This window comes from Ostrinia nubilalis, chromosome 22, assembly GCF_963855985.1.
Source record: "Ostrinia nubilalis chromosome 22, ilOstNubi1.1, whole genome shotgun sequence".
NCBI classification, from domain to species: domain Eukaryota; kingdom Metazoa; phylum Arthropoda; class Insecta; order Lepidoptera; family Crambidae; genus Ostrinia; species Ostrinia nubilalis.
In genome coordinates, this window is record NC_087109.1 from 2,469,051 (window position 1) to 2,489,676 (window position 20,626).

Genomic DNA, 20,626 nt, shown 5'->3' on the forward strand with positions numbered 1-20,626 from the left:
TACCTCTAAAAAGTTAAATTACGACCCTAGGTTGGGAACAGATGGAATTAGTTTTTGGGGATTAAGGGAATCAATGTCACCTTGAATAATATACTTTGTCAAAAAAGCTTTGGAAAGCAAAAGGTTTAGAAGTTATCATCCCATTATTACATCAAAGAGCACCGTTTACAGGATGTATTTGGGAAATGGCAATGAATACCACAGGAGTAAATGTGATAACTGTTTGTATTTCTCTCAATAGAATAGTTACACGTCTTAAACTATAATACGCAATAGTACGCAGAACTGACGGCCGATGGGGCAGCAAGGTTCTGGAATGGAGGCCACGTACCGGAAAACGCAGCGTGGGACGTCCACCCACAAGGTGGACCGATGACCTGATAAAGGTAGCGGGAAGGCGCTGGATGCAGGCCGCTGCCAACCGTGCGATGCGGAAGTCATTGGGGGAGGCCTATGTTCAGCAGTGGACGTCCTGTGGCTGAAATGATGATGAACTATAATGGTTGCACAACTGGTTCGTCTTCCGTCTTACGTCGTCCACAACACACTCTCTGCTTAGCAACAGACTCCTCTTTTTTTCAAACATTTAAACCATTATTCCTCGTTCCTCATTTATCACTTCCGTTTCCTGCATAGACCATCATTCAGCGTTCAAATCATAAACTATCTTTCATCCATCATCCGACTGTTCCGTTACACACCAAACTCGTTAATCCTACATGTCCTATATTGATACGTTAGGGTCAAATAACTAAAGACCTATTCCCACGGTGACATCCCATTTTTTTCAGGAACTAGTTTTTGCTGGATCCCGTAACACGTGTTGTAATACAAACATTATCATTTTACATATCATCAGGTGCGAATGAGGTCAAATACCTCTTTTTCCTTGTTCTGCATATAAAAACATCCTACTAATATTATAAATGCGAAAGTTTGTGTAGATGTCTGGATGTCTGGATGTTTGTTACTCTTTCACGCAAAAACTACTGAACAAATTTTGTTGAAACTTTACAGTATTATTGTTTATAACTCAGATTAACATAACATATTATAGGCTATAATTTATGACGACATGTGACGAACTAAATTTCAATAAATAAACAAGACGTGGGTAAAAAGCGCCATCGATCGTCATTGGTTAAAATCTACAGCGCTGGACAAACCATTTTGACGTTCGTAAATACTCATGCGGGCGAAGCCGTGAAACGCCATCTATCAACATCATTAGTAATTAAACGAGGTCCACGCGTACGAACTCTTCATTTCTATCCACGGGATTACACACCAATTTTGAAAATGAAGGAGTTTGTTTTCAAAAATCCTGCAGTGCCAAGGCTATTCTGGTACATTTGGTAGGTCGCGGGCGGCCGCTAGTACAATATAAATTGGGGTGTGGATATTTTCTTACATCCTGTATCTTTTAATAATGGAAGTATCGCGTGTCCCCACGTCCTATGTAATGTTGTAACAGGTAGCGCATTTTCTTACATAACTTTTCAATTCCTATCATTGGAGGTCCGAAAATATTTCTCATACAATTTGATACCATAATGATCATTCTTCATAAAAAATTTAAAACCTACATACCTATTTAAAAACATAATCATTGATATTCATAATATCACTAATCATACACTCAGTTTTTACTAATATTTGTTTTCATAAATTTATTACTCATAAGTGTATTTATCCATATTATTGAAAATCATGATGTCTATATTCGTATTAAATCGTATTTTAACATTATATTAATTTGAAATGGTCCAAAACAGGCAATATTTTGTGCCACAAAACTAACGTGACAGAAACGAATCGCTGCAAAACCGACTCCACGTAGTCTTGTCTGCCCTACCCCTAGAGTGTAATTTAAAAGCCGGAGGCGCGGAGGGAGGGCAGCCCTCGCCCGCTGTAACGAGGCTCAGGCGCCCGGGTGAGCTGGAGCGGCTGAGGCTGGTCGCCGAGGCGCCGAAGGCGCCGATGGCGATCCAAAAAGCCGAAGCTGCGGAAGCAAGCGTGGGTGCCTGGGCCTCGTTACGCAAGGGCGGAAGGGCTGCACATCCCGCAGCGCCGGAGACGAGGAGATACCAATGCATGCTGCATGCTTGCTTTCATGCTGCATGCTCTGCATGCTTATCTACTCTATTAAATTATACAGTGTGTCCGGGCATGTAGTGATCAAACTTTAAGGGCGTAATCTATGGACAATTTTATCGGTGAAAACACTTTAAATTTGGGGCTTGACCCATTTCTCGCAAATTTACAAGGATTTAAGTTTTTAATTTTAAGTTTTCACCTCTTCCTTCAAAAACAAGTGATAGCGTGGGTAACTTACCATTAATAAGCAAATATTTTATATCATGCGATAGCCATTAAAATTATCTACTAGTAGAAGTAGAAAACAGACACAAGTTTCATACATTTTAAGGGAGTAAGAATGGATTTAATTAGAAATAAACATGATTTTTTCACAACTTTTTCAGTTATTTCCCAACACAAGAAAAACCAGGTCGTTAAGGTATGTTTTATTTGCATTGTATTATTAGTATTTGAGCCATTCTACAAAACGAATGTAAATTTATTAGTCTAAGTCTATTAGTTTCGACGTAATTGTTGAACAGAGATACCCATTCCCAGCGGTTCCCATAGTAATCGGAATAGGTTATGTGATTCTTTCAGGCAGTGCATTTTCGCATGTCGCGTGCGCTATGGAAACCGCTGGGAAGGGGTATCTTTGTTCAACAATTACGTCGAAACTAATAGACGTAGTCTAATAAATTTACATTCGTTTTGTAGAATAGCTCAAATACTAATAATAAAATGCAAATAAAACATACCTTAACGACCTGGTTTTTCTTGTGTTGGGAAATAACTGAAAAAGATGTGAAAAAAATCATGTTTATTTCTAATTAAATCCATTCTTACACCCTTAAAATGTATGAAATTTGTATCTGTTTTCTACTTCTACTAATAGATAATTTTATTGGCTATCGCATGATATAAAATTTTTGCTTATTAATGTTAAACTACCCACGCTATCACGTGTTTTTAAAGGAAGAGGTGAAAACTTAAAATTAAAATCTTAAATCCTTGTAAATATGCGAGAAATGGGTCAAGCCCCAAATTTAAAGTATTTTCACCGATAAAATTGTCCATAGATTACGCCCTTAAAGTTTGATCACTACATGCCCGGACACACTGTATATGATTTTTTTAAAGATACGAGTATGTCTGTTATAAAGTAAATTATTCTGAACAACAACATTATGAGTTGAAGTATGTTCTTAGTAACAACATTATTAATTAAAACAATATGATCAATGAATGTTATGAAGAAAAAAGATCTGAATATAAAAATTATGTATTTTAAATGGTTCTTGGTGTAGCATAAGACATAAATTAATTATTGTATTACTGAATAATGTATTAAAATATGGATAAAATGTATAAATGAAACGACTTTCTTTCAGCTGTCAAAGTGAAGTAGTGATTTTATTTTGTTTTGTGAAAAAAAGTAAAAAAACATTAAAACCTCTTTTGTTGGTTCTCAACATAGTTTCGCGCGCGAAATGCGACACGCATAAAAATTAATCTTAATGGATGTGAATAAGTACGAAACAAATAATTAACCTTACAATGAAAATAATTAATACTTGCAATTACTATTTAAATAAAATTTTCAAATTGTAACATAAATTATAACAACCTTGTTAAATTAAAAATTCAATCGACTGGTAAAACAATTATAGAAGAAATTGACCGCCTATAGGAACCTTTACTGGTTTTTACATTAACGACTCTAATCATGTTGTCAGGTCCAGCAAAAATCTTTTCTATTCTACCCATTGGCCATTGCAAAGGCGGACAATTGTCTGTTTTGATAAGCACTAGCATGCCTTCTTTTAAGTTTGGCAAAACCTTCAACCATTTAGTTCGGGAGTTAAGCATAGAAATATAATCTCTATTCCAAACGTGCCAAAAGTGCTGCTTCATTTGTAAGCATCTGCGCCAAAATCGCAGCCTATTAGTCGGAACAGGGGTAATGTCAGGCTCAGGTAATGCAGTGATTGGACAACCGATCAAAAAGTGACCAGGTGTCAAAAAAGAGAAATCAGAGAGATCCTGAGACATTGAAGTTAAGGGTCTAGAATTTAAAATACCTTCTATCTCTATTATTAATGTATTTAATTGTTCATAAGTTAGAGAATTTATACCCACTATTCTTTTAAAATGATGCTTTGCTGATTTGACAGCGGCTTCCCATAAGCCTCCAAAGTTGGGACTATATGAGGGAATAAAGTGAAACTGAATACCTTTTTGAGCTCCAAAATCTGTAATAATATCAATATGATTCTCATTATTGTATAATTGTATAAGTTGAGTATTGGCACTTCTAAAAGTACTCATATTGTCGCAGTACACATCTGTCGGCATTCCGCGACGGGAAATAAATCTCTTGAAAGCAGCTAAAAAACATTCAGTGGTTAAGTCCGACACTGCTTCTAAATGCACTGCTTTAGTTACAAAGCAAATGAAAACGCAAACGTAACCCTTGGAAATCACAGACCGACGCAAAGAAGACTGTTTCACATGAACAGGTCCAAAATAGTCTATTCCTATCTTAGAAAAAACCCTTGCTGGTACTATACGATCACGCGGTAGAGATCCCATGAGTTGTTGCGTACCTTGACATTGAAGTCTAAAGCATGTTAAACATTTATGTATAACCTTTTTAATTTCTCTTACGGCATTAACAATCCAATAATTTTGCATCAGACTGCTATGAGTTAGTTTTAATCCAGCGTGCAATAATGAAATGTGCTCATTTTGGATTATTAATGCTGTAACATTACATCTTTTTGGTAATATTAAAGGAAACCTTTTGTTGTAACTCAGCTGGTTGGCCTGCTGAAGACGACCACCTACTCTTAACATTTTATTAGAGTCCAAAAATGGATGTAAAGCTTGCAAATTTGATTTGATAGGACGACCATTTAGCAAACAATCGATTTCCTCACTAAAGAAATGATCCTGTACAAGTTGTATAATCTTTAACCTTGCATTTTTATACTCTTGAGATAAGGAAGTATTAACATCATAACTTCTTTTGCATTTTGAAATGAATCTCATTACATAAATCATGATTCGAATCATTTTTCCAAAGCTTGAAACCTTGTCTAACAAAGGAAATAATTGTTTTTCAGATGTTTGATAACTCAAACTTGGATTATTATCATTACATTCGATCAAAATAGGCAAAAATGTTATAATTATTTCCTGCCAAAAAATCAGGTCCATGCCACCATAAATTATTTCCCTGCAATTGATTTGGATCAGTTCCTCGGGATAAAACATCAGCTGGATTTAGCAACCCAGGAATATGTAGCCAAGTAGCTTTACATTTGTTAATTTCAGAAACTCGGTTGCCCATATAGGCTGGAAGTTTAACAGGCAACGACTTTAACCAACTTAAAGCTATTTTTGAATCAGTGAATAAAATACAGTCAGATATTTGTGGAATTAAATCTTGGATGGAGCGTGTCAGTTTAGCTAGTAGTACCGCGGCATTCAACTCAAGCTTAGGAATAGTCATTTTACCGTCTATAGGAGCGAGCCGTGACTTCGCACATAACAAATTTATTTGACATTCACCATCCTTGACAACCTTTATGTAAATACAGCAACCATAGGCTTCTGAAGAGGCGTCACAAAAACCTATGATTTGAATCGCATCAGCATTAGACATTTGTAAATTTCGCTGTACATGAATAGGAGACATAGATTGCATCTCATTATAAAAATTCAGCCATAATATATACAAATCTTGTGGGAGAGGTTCATCCCAACCTAACTGACATAACCATATCTTTTGAAGCAATAATTTGGCCTTGACAATTATAGGATTAATCAAACCCAATGGATCAAAAAACTTGCTAATGTAACTCAACACGTTTCTTTTTGTAGGTGCGTCAATATTATGAGATTTAGGCTCAGCAAATTTAAATTGATCCCCTTGCACTTCATAACTGACTCCGAGAGTTTTTACAACAAGTGGGTCATGATGATCAAACTTGACTGTATCAAAGCCTAAACTTTCTTGTGGAATGTCAGACAGTATATTTGAATCGTTGGAGCACCATTTATGTAGCTCAAAACCACCTAAACGCAACAAAGCGATTAATTCTTGTTTAAGTAGAGCGGCTTCCTCGGTACTAGCGGCTCCTACAATTACATCATCAATATATGTATTATTTTTTAAAGCTTCCGCGGCAAGCGGAAAGCGCGCCCCGTGAATCCTTGCAAGCTCGATGAGGCAACGAGTTGCTAAAAAAGCGGAACTAGTTAACCCGTAGGTAATTGTTTGCAACTGCAAACATTTTAAATCATCGTTCTGATTTTCTCGCCACAAAATATTTTGTAAAACTCTATATTTAGGAGATATTAAAATTTGGCGATACATATGGCGAATATCACACATCAAAACTACCTCATAAGTTCTAAATTGGACGAGTATTTCAAATAATTGTCTTTGAACGACATCACCATTGCATAAAATATCATTTAAGCTATAAGGTGAAGCCTTTGCTTTAGCGCTCCCATCAAAAACCACCCTGAGCTTATTAGTTTTCCTATCTGTGCGTACGACTGCATGATGGGGCAAGAAATACTTAGGGAATTCTTCAGGACTACATTGCGACACATCAATTAACCTTCCGTGACCTAATTCAAGGTATTCCCTTATAAAATCAACATACATTGAATGAAATTCAGGCTCCTTTTTGAATCGTTTCTCTAAGTTATAAAATCTCTGCAGCGCGAGAGAAAAGGAGTCTGAAGGATTGATTGTATCTAAATCGACCTTGACTGGCAAATCGACCTCAAAACGATTGTCTTTTAGATTGACCGATTTAACAAACTGCTCCTCGCTAAATTCGTGCTCTTGCAAGGATTCGTTAAATACCTTAGGTACCTGCTCAGAATCCCAGAAACTCCTAACAAGACTGTCAACATTCAACTCGGGAGTCATTTGCGAGTGCAAGGCGATCGACATATTATTAGACAATGGTTTCAAGTCACCTGATAATCCAGATACCACGTAGCCAAACCGCGTGTTGATAAGTATTGGATCCATTGGGCCTCCTTCAATTTTTCCATCTTTGATTATTTTAAAAAAGATGTCAGTGGCCAACAGTAGCGACACCTCGCCTGGAATGTTAAAATCAACATCAGACAATGTGATATTGGATGGTATTACAAAATTATTTACATTTACTTTACACTGAGGCAACAGTGAAGTTATTTTATGTACAACTGAGCATGAAATATTCAATGAAAAATCCTCAGACATTGAAATCAAACATAAATCAACTGCCTTTTGCACCTTTGTTGAGTTTTGACCCAATGTAAGTATATTTTTTGGATGATTATATACATTGAGGCCTAATTTGTCTACTAGAGCCTGAGTACAAAATGTAGTTTGGCTCCCAGAGTCTAATAATGCTCTGACAACATGCCGTTGAATGTTTGGCCCCTGAATTGCAACTTTCACTGTGGGCAATAAAATTTGCGAATCGCTATTTACAGACTCAAAATGACACGCATTATTATTTACAGTGTCATCAGGTTTTTTCAATGAATTATTTACAGAATGCGATCGCTGAAATGAACTATCATGCAACAATGTATTATGAGATTTTCCTTTACATATTGTACAAATGAAATTATATCTGCACTTTTGCTCGTGCTTATTTAAACAAATTGAGCATAAATCATTTTTATTTACATATGCAAGCCTTTCAGCAACAGGCATGAGAGTAAAATTTGGGCATTTATACAACCTGTGACCGTTTTTACATAATATACAAGAAACTGGTTTGCTCTTATTAGATTTGGTCACACAGTCTGAAATATGAAGGGACTTACTGTTCGAAGGCTTTGATGAGCGGTCCACGTCGCTGGACGAGCTAGCCTCCAGCGAGATAGCACGTCTCTCCAGAAAACACAGCAGAGACTCCATACTGGGCATGCTACGAAAGTCCTGTTCTGCATTAAATAATCTCAAAGTAAGCGAATCTAGTTTCTTCATCATAATGCAAACCAATATGGAGTCCCAGCTTTCAACCGGCTCATCGTAGCTGCGTAGCTTGCTCATTTGCTGCGAAATCTGCGACACCAAGGAACGGATGGCCTGGGCAGTGCTACGCGTTAAAATAGGCAGATCTAAGATAGCACTAACATCGATACCTCTGGGCTCAAAGGTCGTAAAGGACAAAATACCGAAAATGAGTTATTTATACAGTTTTACTCAGAATTTCATTCTCTATCGATCTGTATATTTAGTTTGTCGAAAATCCCAAAAATGGTGCCTTTACGACCCATCATTTTTGATAAGCTAAACAGAATTCATCGTGAAAATTGGGATGTAAATAACATTTGATTTTTTAGTACAGTTACTATGGTAGTAAAGAACAAGTAAACAAACATTTTTGGGCGTATAACCTAACATTTCATACCAAAGTTTAAATAATTTGTCCTTTACGCCCTTAGATTATCTAAACAAATATTTTAAAAATCTACAAAGAGAGGATATTAAAATAACTGAAAAGGTAAATTTATTAGATGTTTCTTATTGTATTTAAGTATGTGCGTTTGGAACAAACGAAAGAAATAAAAAATCATCAAAAATATGTAATAAAACTATTTTAGAGTGTAACATTTATGTGATTTGTACATATAAAATGATGACATCTACCCACATCGGGTAAAGTAATGTTGCTTTTTATTATTTCTCATATTTGAAGAAACTAGGTATTTGTCAGGGAAAAAGATAATTTTAAAAGATGATTTTTAAGAAAATGAAAACATGCTATAAAATAACGTATTACCTAATTAAGGTAGGATAGTCATCATAAAAATTGAAAAAATGAAAAAGTTACATTTGTTAAGAATATTATGAAAAAAAAAAGTCACCTTACTGTAGTACCTCAACGGCCGGTTCACGCATGTCTCCGTTTTACTGTTTCGTTTTATCGTGTACGTTTTTTTTTCGTCAAGTACAATAACATAAAACGGAACAGTAAAACGGAGACATGTGTGAACCGGCCGTAAGGTGTCATTATTTTGTATGCACATTGCACAAATCACAAAAATGCTACATTTTACAATTGTTTTTAATGATTTCCTAGTAATTTTGACTAACGCCCTCGGTCAAAACCACTTTTGAGTTTTGACTGTAATAATTATAATAAATAAGTATAGTTTCTAAAGTTATTTGAATCAGCTAATAAAATATAACTAGCAGGAAAAATATTTACACAACATGGGAAAATATAGTGTCAGTTGAGACTTCAATCTACTAAAAAGCGTGAATGCACTTTTTTTCGAAGTTACATTTTTATACTACAAAATAATTGGCTTTTAAAAACGGTATTATGTAGGAGTAAAGTAAGTGGATGTACTTTACTGGAATGAAAAACTTCCTACTTGTAATCTTACTTACCTAACCTTTCTACTTTTGTACCAAGTACAATAACATAATTTCTAGCTACTATGAATAATAATGTTTAATCTATTTAGAATTTAGAATAACTAGTTTGGTTTTCCTTTGTCCTTAATAATTCTATCCTATCTGCATTATCATAAGGTCAACTGGTTGACAGACTGCCCTATGGAATTAAGTCCGCCATTTGTAGTTTTTCGAAAAATTAATAATGATGAAATAAATAAATAAAATCAAAATGGTTTCGGCTTTTCGTAAAAAGTAGACATTTAAGAAGTTTTATTTAAAAGCGTCATAATATTTATTTTCTAAATTCGCTCTTATATCGGAAATGGTATCTTCTAGTTCGAAGATATCAAAACGTGTCAGTTTCTAAAATTGTGTGCATTAAATTATGAAGCTACGAAAAATCATTTTATTTCATTAAAAACAAACATAATATATTTAAATATGTGAAGAAATGGTATATTACATATCAAATACCATAAAACATTAAATATTTAAGCTAAATTATCAATTTTTCCTTGCATAATACCTTACCTGGATGTTCCGTTTACGACCTATGAAAACCTATAAAACTATGTAAATTGTCATTTATTACCTTGGTTTTGTAGTTTTGTAAAATAAAAATAGACTTACGTCCTGAGCAACTTGCCTAGGACGAATATTTGAGGGGCGTAAAGGTCTTTTTAATGTAATTTTGAGGGCGTAAAGGAAATCTATCTCAGTAAATACAGCTCTAGTCCAATTTTTCAATACCTCTTCGGAAAATGCTGTGAATTCTAAGCACTTTCTTCTTAGGTCATATTTTAATAGCTCGAAAAACAAAAAAGTTACTGTCGAATAAAAAAATAAAAAATCGTTTTTTGCTTCTCCTGAAAAGTCGTACTTTGTCCTTTACGACCTTTGAGCCCAGAGGTATCGACATGCGTTTTTATTAACAGTCCCTTGGTATCGTATCTTCTATTCAATAAAGCAATGGCGTCATCATACGACTGGTTTATGAGAGGCAAATTATTTATAAGACTTAAAGCCTCGCCCTTTAAATAGCCCTTTAAATAAAATAATTTTTGAACATTAGACAACTTACAGTTTTTGCCTATGAGTGCCATAAAAAGTTCTATGAATGGCTTGTATGCACCGACGTTGTTACCGTCGAACGATTGGATCTCTATCGGAGGTAGCCTCGTAGTCTCGAACAGCGGCGTCGAAGCGTCCACGGCACTCGCCAACCCCAGCGGCGAAGCACTGCTGCGGCGGTCCAGAAGAGCGTCGATCCGGGAGAGGACATCGTAATAGCGGTCCTCGAACTCCTCTTCACCATCCAACACCTCCTGGCCTTGGAAAATGGCCTCGTCCGCCAGCTGGTGGTAGCGCGCGAACGCTTTTTCAACTGCCTTCCTTCGGTTCGTCAGTTCAAACACACTCGGGTCTGACTTTTTGTCCAAAAAGGTAACACATCGTGTTATAGCGGCCTTGCATTGTCCTTGTAACAGCTTCGTTTTTTGGTCATTAGTGTCACCACAAACCTGTGTAGCCATAATACCTACTGCAATCGGCAACTATGCCGGCGTTGGCCCTCGGGATAATTTTCCAGCAGCACACAAAAAAACCAATGTAAACGATGTATGGGTTTCGGCACCAAATTTATGTAGCATAAGACATAAATTAATTATTGTATTACTGAATAATGTATTAAAATATGGATAAAATGTATAAATGAAACGACTTTCTTTCAGCTGTCAAAGTGAAGTAGTGATTTTATTTTGTTTTGTGAAAAAAAGTAAAAAAACATTAAAACCTCTTTTGTTGGTTCTCAACAATTGGTAGTAACAGTATTGATAAAAAAATTATGATTACTAACTGTTATGAGCTCCGATGGTAGTAATAAAAATGTATGAATAAAAAAAGTATGAAAAATAAAATTATGAAGAGAGATTATTATGAACACAAATCGGTAGTAAGACAAAGAATAGGATTTAGAATTTTATGTGAGCCAATATAGAACCGTTGTAACATGTGTGCTATACAGGATGTAAAAGGACAATACAAGATGGCGTCTATTACCAACACCCTTAAATAGCGTTGCTTTTTCCATGTGTTACATAATATTAGATTTGTGGCCTGTTTCCCAAACTCTTCTACAATATTGGTGGTGTTAATTTTAGGAGCGATAAGACAGTTTAGCTGTTTCTATAACTAAAGTTCTAGATTCGTTTCCCAAATGTGGTACACATAAAAATCACTCTTATGAGTTCTTTTGTGCAGGACTGTTTATTTATCCGGTCACAAAAATATACGGAACGGTTACGAAGACCGGGTAATCGGAGCGGAGTAGGTACACGGAGTGGGCTGTCGACGGACGCGGTGAAAACGATGATGCGGTGGACTGTAGACTGTGGACTGTATACGGTGGCACTCCGGTAGACGGTATCTCCAGTCGTTGCACACTGAAGTTCGGTGGGTGGATCGTTGACTCGTCTTTGTCGAAGGACGGCGTCGATACGGTGCGCGGTGAAACGTATCCGAAGTCACGAAGCAATAACGGTGTCCGGTTCTGATGCTGAAGTCGTCACTATGATCACTATTCTTCTATCGCGGTGAGAAGTCTTCCTGTAGCTCTTCGGTCGGAGGAGGTTCACTCTTGATCTGTTCGGAGAACTGTCTTGAGTAAAACTGATTGACGAATCGGTCCGGCGGCCGGTTTATATACCGCTCCAGCTCGCCTACTAACTAGAAAATCGACGGTTCGCCCGCTTTCTGGAAGACGCGAGTACTTGCTCTAACGCGCGGGACTCGTAAACAAAGTTTTAAGGCGTCCGGATATGAGCCTTATTTCTTACGCGCTACGGTCGGTTATCGCGGGCGCGCGTGCTATTGCTGTCCTTTGCGCGCTCGCACTGTCTCTTTCTTTTCAAGTACTTGCCGCGCGCCGATGATTTATGACATATCTATACCTATAGGCGAGTATATGTATTTGCTGCGGTTTCTTTTATATTTTTAGGGTTCTGTGGGAATAATTCGTAGTCGTCGTGAACACATAACAAGGCAGGTATTTGACCGCAATCTCACCTGGTGTTAAGTGAGATGCAGTCCAGGATGGTACATGTCGGCCCTGTAAGTGACTTTCACTCTCGCCTTGAAAAGGCCCGGATTATAGTGTTCGGGAAAGACAGCAGCAGGCAGCGAATTCCAGTCCCTAGCTGTTCGCATTAAAAAAGAACATGAAGCTAAAGTTCAGCCAATAATGACATCCACTGTTGGACAAATAGGTCTCCCTCAAGGTATTGAGCGCCTGCATCCAGGTGCTACCCGCGACCTTCACTAGACCATCTGTCTATCGGGTAGGATACCTGCCCACACTACGTCTTCCGATTCGAATTTTGTAAAGAAAGCCAAATTCATAAAGTATCATCTTTTCAAGGCGAGAGTGAATAGTACAGGGCAGATAATGTACCATCCTAGACTGCATTTCACTTAACACCAGGTGCGATTGCGGTCAAATACCTGCCTTGTTATGCATAAAAAACTACCAAGTTATTTATTGTATCAAAATAAATTGCTAAGTCAAATGAATAAATTACTCCAAGTTATGAAATGAATATTACGAATTACATGCCAGCTAGCATTAAACCTATATTGACGGTTAAAAATAAACGGGAGACGTTCCCGATAAATTATGAGGGCGGGAGATTGCATTTGCACTTTCACTAGCGAGAGCCAATAAGTTTGTGTTTTTTCGTTACCATGGAGTTACTCGCTTAAGTTCTTTAGAGCCAAAGCACAAGCGTCGTGGCGGCGCTGCGATGCCGGAGCGATGCCGCTGAGTCGTCTAAAGCCTGGTCCGTGAGCACGTAGAATCCCGTCCAATAACCCCAAGCTACCCATCCTTATCGCTCGCGCGTAATTATATTGCTGTCGCGACTGTGCGACGCGCGCCCGCAGTGAGTGTGCGAGCGCGACAGCAACATAATTACGTGCGAGCGACAAGGATGGGCAGCTTGGGGTCATTGGACGGAATTCTACGTGCTCATGGACCAGGCTTTACATGGAAATAAGTATCTGTGGCGAGCAAACAAGCGGTGCGGCGCCGCAACGCATCGTGTGCTTTGGCTCTTAGACGCTTTTGTTAGTAATTACGCAATTAGGTACTTAAATTTTACTATTTCGTTCATTAACCCGGCGCCAATGACGTGAAAATAATTGCAAAGACGATGACCCCGGGTCATATTGACCCATACTTCATCGATCATTTTTCAGGAAATTGAACAAGTAATCTTAATTTTAATTACCTGTCTATGTTTATAGGGTTCTTTACTGAGCTAATAAAACAAAAATAATACTAATACATAATATAAATCAATTTTTTATAAATTTTTAAACAAAACATGAAAAAATCATGTTTTAAACACAATGAGTCTATATTTTTTGTTTTTGGTAAAGATTTTTAGTATTTATAGAAATCAACAATGTTATATAGTGAAAAATAGATAAAATCAACTTCTTATATGCAGATACAATGAGATCAGTCTTCTACTTCATCATTCAGAGTCATGGAACTGCTGCAACTGGTGCAGTATGTAATCAAATGGTCTGGGCATGTAAAAGTGGCATGACGCACTTGCCGACGTCGTACTAATGCAAGGTCGAGATTTTCCGAAGACTGAGTCCACATTACTTGCGTCTTTTTCACATTCGTTGCCATTTCTAAGTTTTGGCTATAACAGCCTGAAATTCTTCACTTTCGGAATCCGACTCTTCTAGCAGCGCTTCATTCTTGCTGGGTCATTTAACAAAGTCATTTTGACTAAAACTTAAAAAAGAACAACATAAGCTAGCACTAAACACAAAATAAGCGAATAAAAGTAAGCCACAAAATCACCGCGCCACCGATGACGCCGGGTCATAATGACCCGTTTTAATTTGAAGCCTGTGTATCTTGCTACGCAAGTGGAGTCACAATGAGTTAACTAACGGAATGGACTTAGGGAGGTTGTATCTCCAGCTATACGAACGATCGAACCACAAAATGGACTCAAAAAAAAATTATGAACGTTTGAAAATGCCTCGGGTCAATATGACCCAGCGTCATTGACGCCGGGTTAAAATCGGTTGAGCCTTTACTAGATAATTGATCAAGAAAAAGTTAAAACCATAGACGACAGCTTGGGATCCGGACCAGTCCGGATCTGAAGAATAAAAACCTGGAAATAACCGACAGAAAGGCTGTTTTTTAGGGTTCCGTAGCCAAATGGAAAAAAACGGAACCCTTATAGATTCGTCATGTCTGTCTGGTCGGTCCGTCCGTATGTCACAGCCATTTTTTTCCGAAACTATAAGAGCTATACTGTTGAAACTTGGTAAGTAGATGTATTCTGTGAACCGCATTAAGATATTGATGCAAAAATAAAAAAATAATAATAAATATTGGGGGCTTACTTAGAAACTGAAACTCAAAAATTTTTTTTTCGTCAAACACATACGTGTGGGGTATCTATAGATAGGTCTTCAAAAATGATATCGAGGTTTCTAAAATACTTTTTTTCTAAACCGAATAGTTTGCGTGACAGACGCTTCCAATGTGGAAAAAAGTTGGTCCCCCCCCCCCCCCCCCTCTCTCTTCTAAAATAAGAAAATGAAAAATCTAAAAAAAACATATGATGTACATTACTATAAAAACTACCAACGAAAATTGTTTTGAACGAGATCTAGTAAGTAGTTTTTTTTAATACCTCGTAAATCGTAAACCGCTTATTACCGCGTAATCTTTCATACAAATAACTTAAATTAAAAAAAAAAATTAATTTCATAAATCAATGGTACGGAACCCTTTGTGCGTGAGTCCGACACGCACTTGGCCGGTTTTTTTTTAAATAATTTATTTGTAAAAAATGTTAATAAATAAGATCTGCTGAACATGGCCGACACTTAAAACTATGAGTCTATTTCTGAGCCTGTCAATTCGCTTAGTGAGTTTCTCCAACTCAATCCTTATTTTCTAGGTAATGTCTGTAACAGTAGTTAGTAAAATTACCAACATCTAATAAAATAAACGTGTAATTTAAAACGGCTAGCAACTTTTAAAAATAATAAACTGAAAATGAAAAATAATCGTAAACCCAACCCTTCGTTTAATGAAAGAGATTTTTATTTAATCTAAATTCGTTGTGATTTTCAGAACCATTTGATGACATTGAGTAATTAAGTTGAAGGAAATATTAATGAATACAAACGTTGGTAAGCGGACGCAAAAAGTAAGACGCGGCTTGACTTAGGGTGGTGATGGAAAATATAATGATTTAACTACTTCTTATTTAAAAAAACTATTTTAATGTACGAGTAATACAGAAAAAGTACTTAATGTTGATATCACTTAAACACACCTGCATCCTAGTTATTATAATCTCGCCTGGCAAAACGGACACAAAACCTCTCTTACTTTGCTATACTCTAAGGCTGAGTTTCACCACCTAACTTTAACGGTACCTATGACGATAACCGGTGTTTTTTTATGGAGTTTGACAGATTTTTGACGTTTGATTAAGTTAAAAGTAAGATCGTGCAATCTAACCTAAGAGTCTCTAACTCTACTCATCATCTCAGCCATAGGACGTCCACTGCTGAACATAAGCCTCCCCATGCTTTCCATGTTGCCTGGTTGGTAGCGGCCTGCGTCCAGCGCTTTTCTGAAACCTTTATGATGTCGTCGGTCCACCTTGCGGGTGGACGTCCCACGCTGCGTTTTCCGGTACGCGGCCTCCACTCCAGAACCTTGCTGCCCCATCGGCCGTCAGTTCTACGTACTATTGCCCTGCCCATTGCCACTTCAGCTTGCTAATCCGTCCGGCTATGTTAGCGACTTTAGTTCGTATACGGATCTCCTCATTTCTGATTCGATCTGGTAAAGAAACACCGAGGCTTAGACAGAAGCTCAAAGTTGCACAGCGTGCTATGGAGAGGCCTATGCTCGGTGTTTTTTTTTTTGAGGAGATCCGTAAACGAACAACTCTACTTTTACAATTTTATTTTTGCTCATTTTGTAACGCCTGGACTTTGCGTTCCCTTAAATCCCTTAACCAAAGTTTGTCAATTGACCTTTGCATATTTAGGTGTTCGCCATGTTTGCCCACAGGAACCTTTGGGGAATGTGACCTTTACGTAACAATTTGTTGAAAATTTATGTCTGGAAGTGATATAGAATTACCCATACTGTGCATTATGTTGTAAGATTACTGATGTTTTGTGGAAAGTGGAAAGCAAAAACCGAGTTTTATTTGAGTATTCATATCGAGTTTATATGTCACCGTAATATTGTGAATTCCGTCAGATTATAATCTGACGTAGTTAAATTACAATCTAACCTTTAAAATAAAAAAACCTAACCTAACCCACTGTTAGTTTACAATCTAACGCGTTATATAAACTGACAGAGTTCACAATACTTTTAATTACTTTGGATGATTGATTGGGTATGTATTATGTAATAAATAAATAGTAGCGTTTCATATTGTTTGAATTAAACGGTTTCTATTAATTTTATTGATTTAATACACGTCTATAGCGGTTCATTTAAGAAAATGAAGACTGTTGTAACTTTAACGTTTCATTATATTCTCAGTTTTGTTCGCAACGCTTTTTAAGGCGTGGTGCTTAAATTGCATCTCTTATGCGATAGTTACACAGAAATTACCAAAAAGGTTATACGCATCGCTCGCAGACAAGCCCCGTCTTCGCCGGATATTTCAAGCATCAATTTGGCAGAGTTTCATTAAGGGACTCTCGTCTTAATTGACTGAATGCGAGTCTGTTTGCTAAACATAAGGGTCTAGTGGGGACGAGTGCAAACATTTGTGAGAAAAAAGGCCATAGTCACTTAAGGGGTATGAGATTATGTATTAATTGTTGAGTACAGTTTCGTATAAGAGCGCTATAATTCAGCAATTTTGGTTCTGTATCGTTGTTTTATGGGATGATTAAAGAATAACTAATACAATGTACCTACGTATCTAAGACTGACTACAGAACAGTGGTAAATGTAAGCAATAATTACCTAATTCGTTTTAATAAGGTAAAGTGGACCGACGACCTTTTGAAGATATTTGATGGATATAAAATTTGGAAGATCGTAACTCTATTCGGTGGAAACTAATTAAAAAATTAAAGACAAAATAATACTTGAATGCAACGTAAGTCATGTCAGTATGTTCATATACATAATACAGTGTGAGTCACGTTAAAGTGTACATATGAAAAAAGATAATACTAGACCTATTTTTATCGACAAAAAAGAGGTCAAATTTTTTTTGAGATTTTAAAAAAAAAAATATAGATTTTTTTTTCTTCCAATTACTTAGTGTAAAGAAAACGTAATAACTTTTAAACTAAGCGGTATATCCTGATAAAATAAAAACAGTAATAATGCTAAATAACAGGCAATACTAAAAAAATACATAAAATACACAAAAAAGGCCAACAAATAATAAAAAATGATACTTTTTGAAAAAAATCTGCTTTTAAATTCGTGTTTTTTTGGTTATTTGATAAATTTCTCAAAAAAATGCCCCTATAACCGGTGGTTTTTATTACTTTGTGTTATTCATTAACATTATAGCAAATGTTGTGATAGGGATAGAGACATGCGATTTGTGGTTTTACAAAGATAATACGATAGAGAATAATACAAAGTAATAAAAACTACCTGTTATAGGGGCATTCTTTTGAGAAATTTATCAAATAACCAAAAAAATACGAAATTTTATGCAGATTTTTTTCAAAAAGTATAATTTTTTATTATTTGTTGGCACTTTCTGGGTATTTTATGTGTTTTTTCAGTATTGCCTATTATTTAGCATTATTACTGTTTTTATTTTATCAGGATATACCGCTTAGTTTAAAAGTTATTATGTTTTCTTTACAATAAGTAATTGGAAGAAATAAAAATCTGTAAAAAATTTTAAAAAAATCTCAAAAACTTTTGACCTCTTTTTTGTCGATAAAAATAGGTCTAGTTTCACCTATTTTCATATGTACACTTTAACGTGACTCACACTGTATATTTACAAAGTACAGTCACGGAATGAAAAGGTTCGTCAGTTTTCAAATTGATTCCTTCAACGAATCGCGAGCACATTTACCTTTTGAAACTATGTTACAGAATAATCTCGAGTTAGAGAAAATAATCTTTAACTGTTCGTCAGTAAAGTTCAAAATTATTCAGATCAAAGTTGTTTGACGATTTATCTTGTCAAGAAGATTATTATGATTGATAAACTAAAACCTTCTTGTTGGTTCAACCTGCCATTATTATTTCTTTTAAATAAAAAAAAGCTATTGTCAATTGGTCAATGTCATCATTGCATTGTACTGATGGGATAGAAAAATAAACAAGCAAAACCTTATTCGTTAGCAAACGTCATATTTATTTAAATGTTAGCGGCACTGTTTCTTGCACTGTTATGTTGGCAGGTTTGACTCTTACAGTACCTAGTGCAAGCGAAAACCGACACTAAGGTGACGAACCTTTTCATTCCGCGACTGTACATAATCCTTCTGTTTCATTCCAACATAAATTAAAACTCTAAAGGGAAGATATGAATAACTAATTTAGTACCGTCAGTAAACGCAACTTCGTTCCGAGATTTTGACAATCAAATATACTTACCCAGGTCACACGATAGTACCACGGCAGCACCTCAAGCTACATACTGTTGCTTCTTGTACAGTTGTAACAAGGTTGATTTTCCAACAAAAATGTTTAACTTGGTGTGCCAAGATAAGGTTTTTATTAAATTCGTGCATCAATGGCGAACTGATTGACAAAATTTAATTAATACAGTCGCCGAAAGTAATTTAGTTAATTTTAGCTATTTGACTCATTAAGGCTGGGTTGTGACATTTTGAAATCTGTCAAACTCCGTACAAAAAACACCGGTTATCGTCAATGTTACGGACAAAGCTAGATGGTGTAACCCAGCCTAAGAGTGAATTGCTACTTTAACCTTAACTATAACCATAACCGGTGTTTTTGTATGGAGTTTGACAGACTTTTGTTAAAGTGAAAATAAGATAGTGCAACCAGAAGGCCTAAGATGCGCGCCGCGATAAGCGGTTATCACGCCATTCGATTTTCCCCATACATTTTGATGTCGATAAAAGTTATCACGGCGCGCATCTTAGGCCTACAGGCCTAAGTTTGATTAATGTTAATAAAATTTATCCCTAAATGCTTTTTCTTCACAAGAAATAAGTCCGATTTTTCTAACGCATTGTCCCAGTACAATTGTCTTCGAAACGTACCTACATAATTTTTTATTTCAACAATATAGAGGCAACATAAAATACAGAGGTATTTTATCTGCTATTTACATGAATTACTTAGATATCCGAAATGCGAGAGTCTGTTAGGCAGTCTGTCTCTATCGTCTGTCTATCAAAATTATATCTGTCTGTTAAGTTTTTACACCCAAATCCCTGAATCACTGTAGAAGAGTTTTAATATGCAGACTTTTGTTCAAAATAATACCTACTTATTATATGAGTGGATGTGAATGACCTCATCATCACCATCATTATCTCAGCCATAGGACGTCCACTGCTGAACATAGGCTTCCCCCAATGCTTACCATGTTGCCCGGTTGGTAGCGGCCTGCGTCCAGCGCCTTCCTGCTACCTTTATGATGTCGTCGGTCGGTGAACCTTGAGGTGTCCAATGAATGGTCTAAGGCCCGGTTTTCACCATAGCGGAACGGAGCGGAGATGTATTTGAATAACTAATCAGATTTCATTATTTCCACATCTCTCCGCTCAGCGCCGCGCCACCGCGGCAAATTCTATAGAAAAATTAGTCCGCCCGACACAAATCTCCTCTTTTCTCCGCTCCGCTCCACCTTGGCCTTGGTGGAAACCGAGTCATCATCATCATCATTTCAGCCATAGGACGTCCACTGCTGAACATAGGCCTCCCCTAATGCTTTCCACGTTGATCGATTGGTAGCGGCCGGCCTGCATCCGGCGCTTCCCTGCTACCTTTACGATGTCGTCGAACCGAGTCTTATGGAGAAATTAACCATTTCTCAAGTAGATAAGTACCTGAGGACTCTGAAGTTTCATATTTATTTTATGATTAAG

The 20,626-nt window shown here is 36.6% G+C and overlaps 1 long non-coding RNA gene across 1 annotated transcript in view; it reads left to right on the forward strand.

The window, feature by feature from the left end:
- Positions 1-279: 279 nt before the first annotated feature.
- LOC135082881 (uncharacterized) overlaps positions 280-20,626 on the forward strand; it is a 108,771-nt gene continuing 88,424 nt past the window's right edge. Inside the window, exon 1 of the long non-coding RNA XR_010259510.1 lies at positions 280-410. This is a non-coding gene — a long non-coding RNA (uncharacterized LOC135082881). The remainder of the gene's footprint in view (positions 411-20,626) is intronic.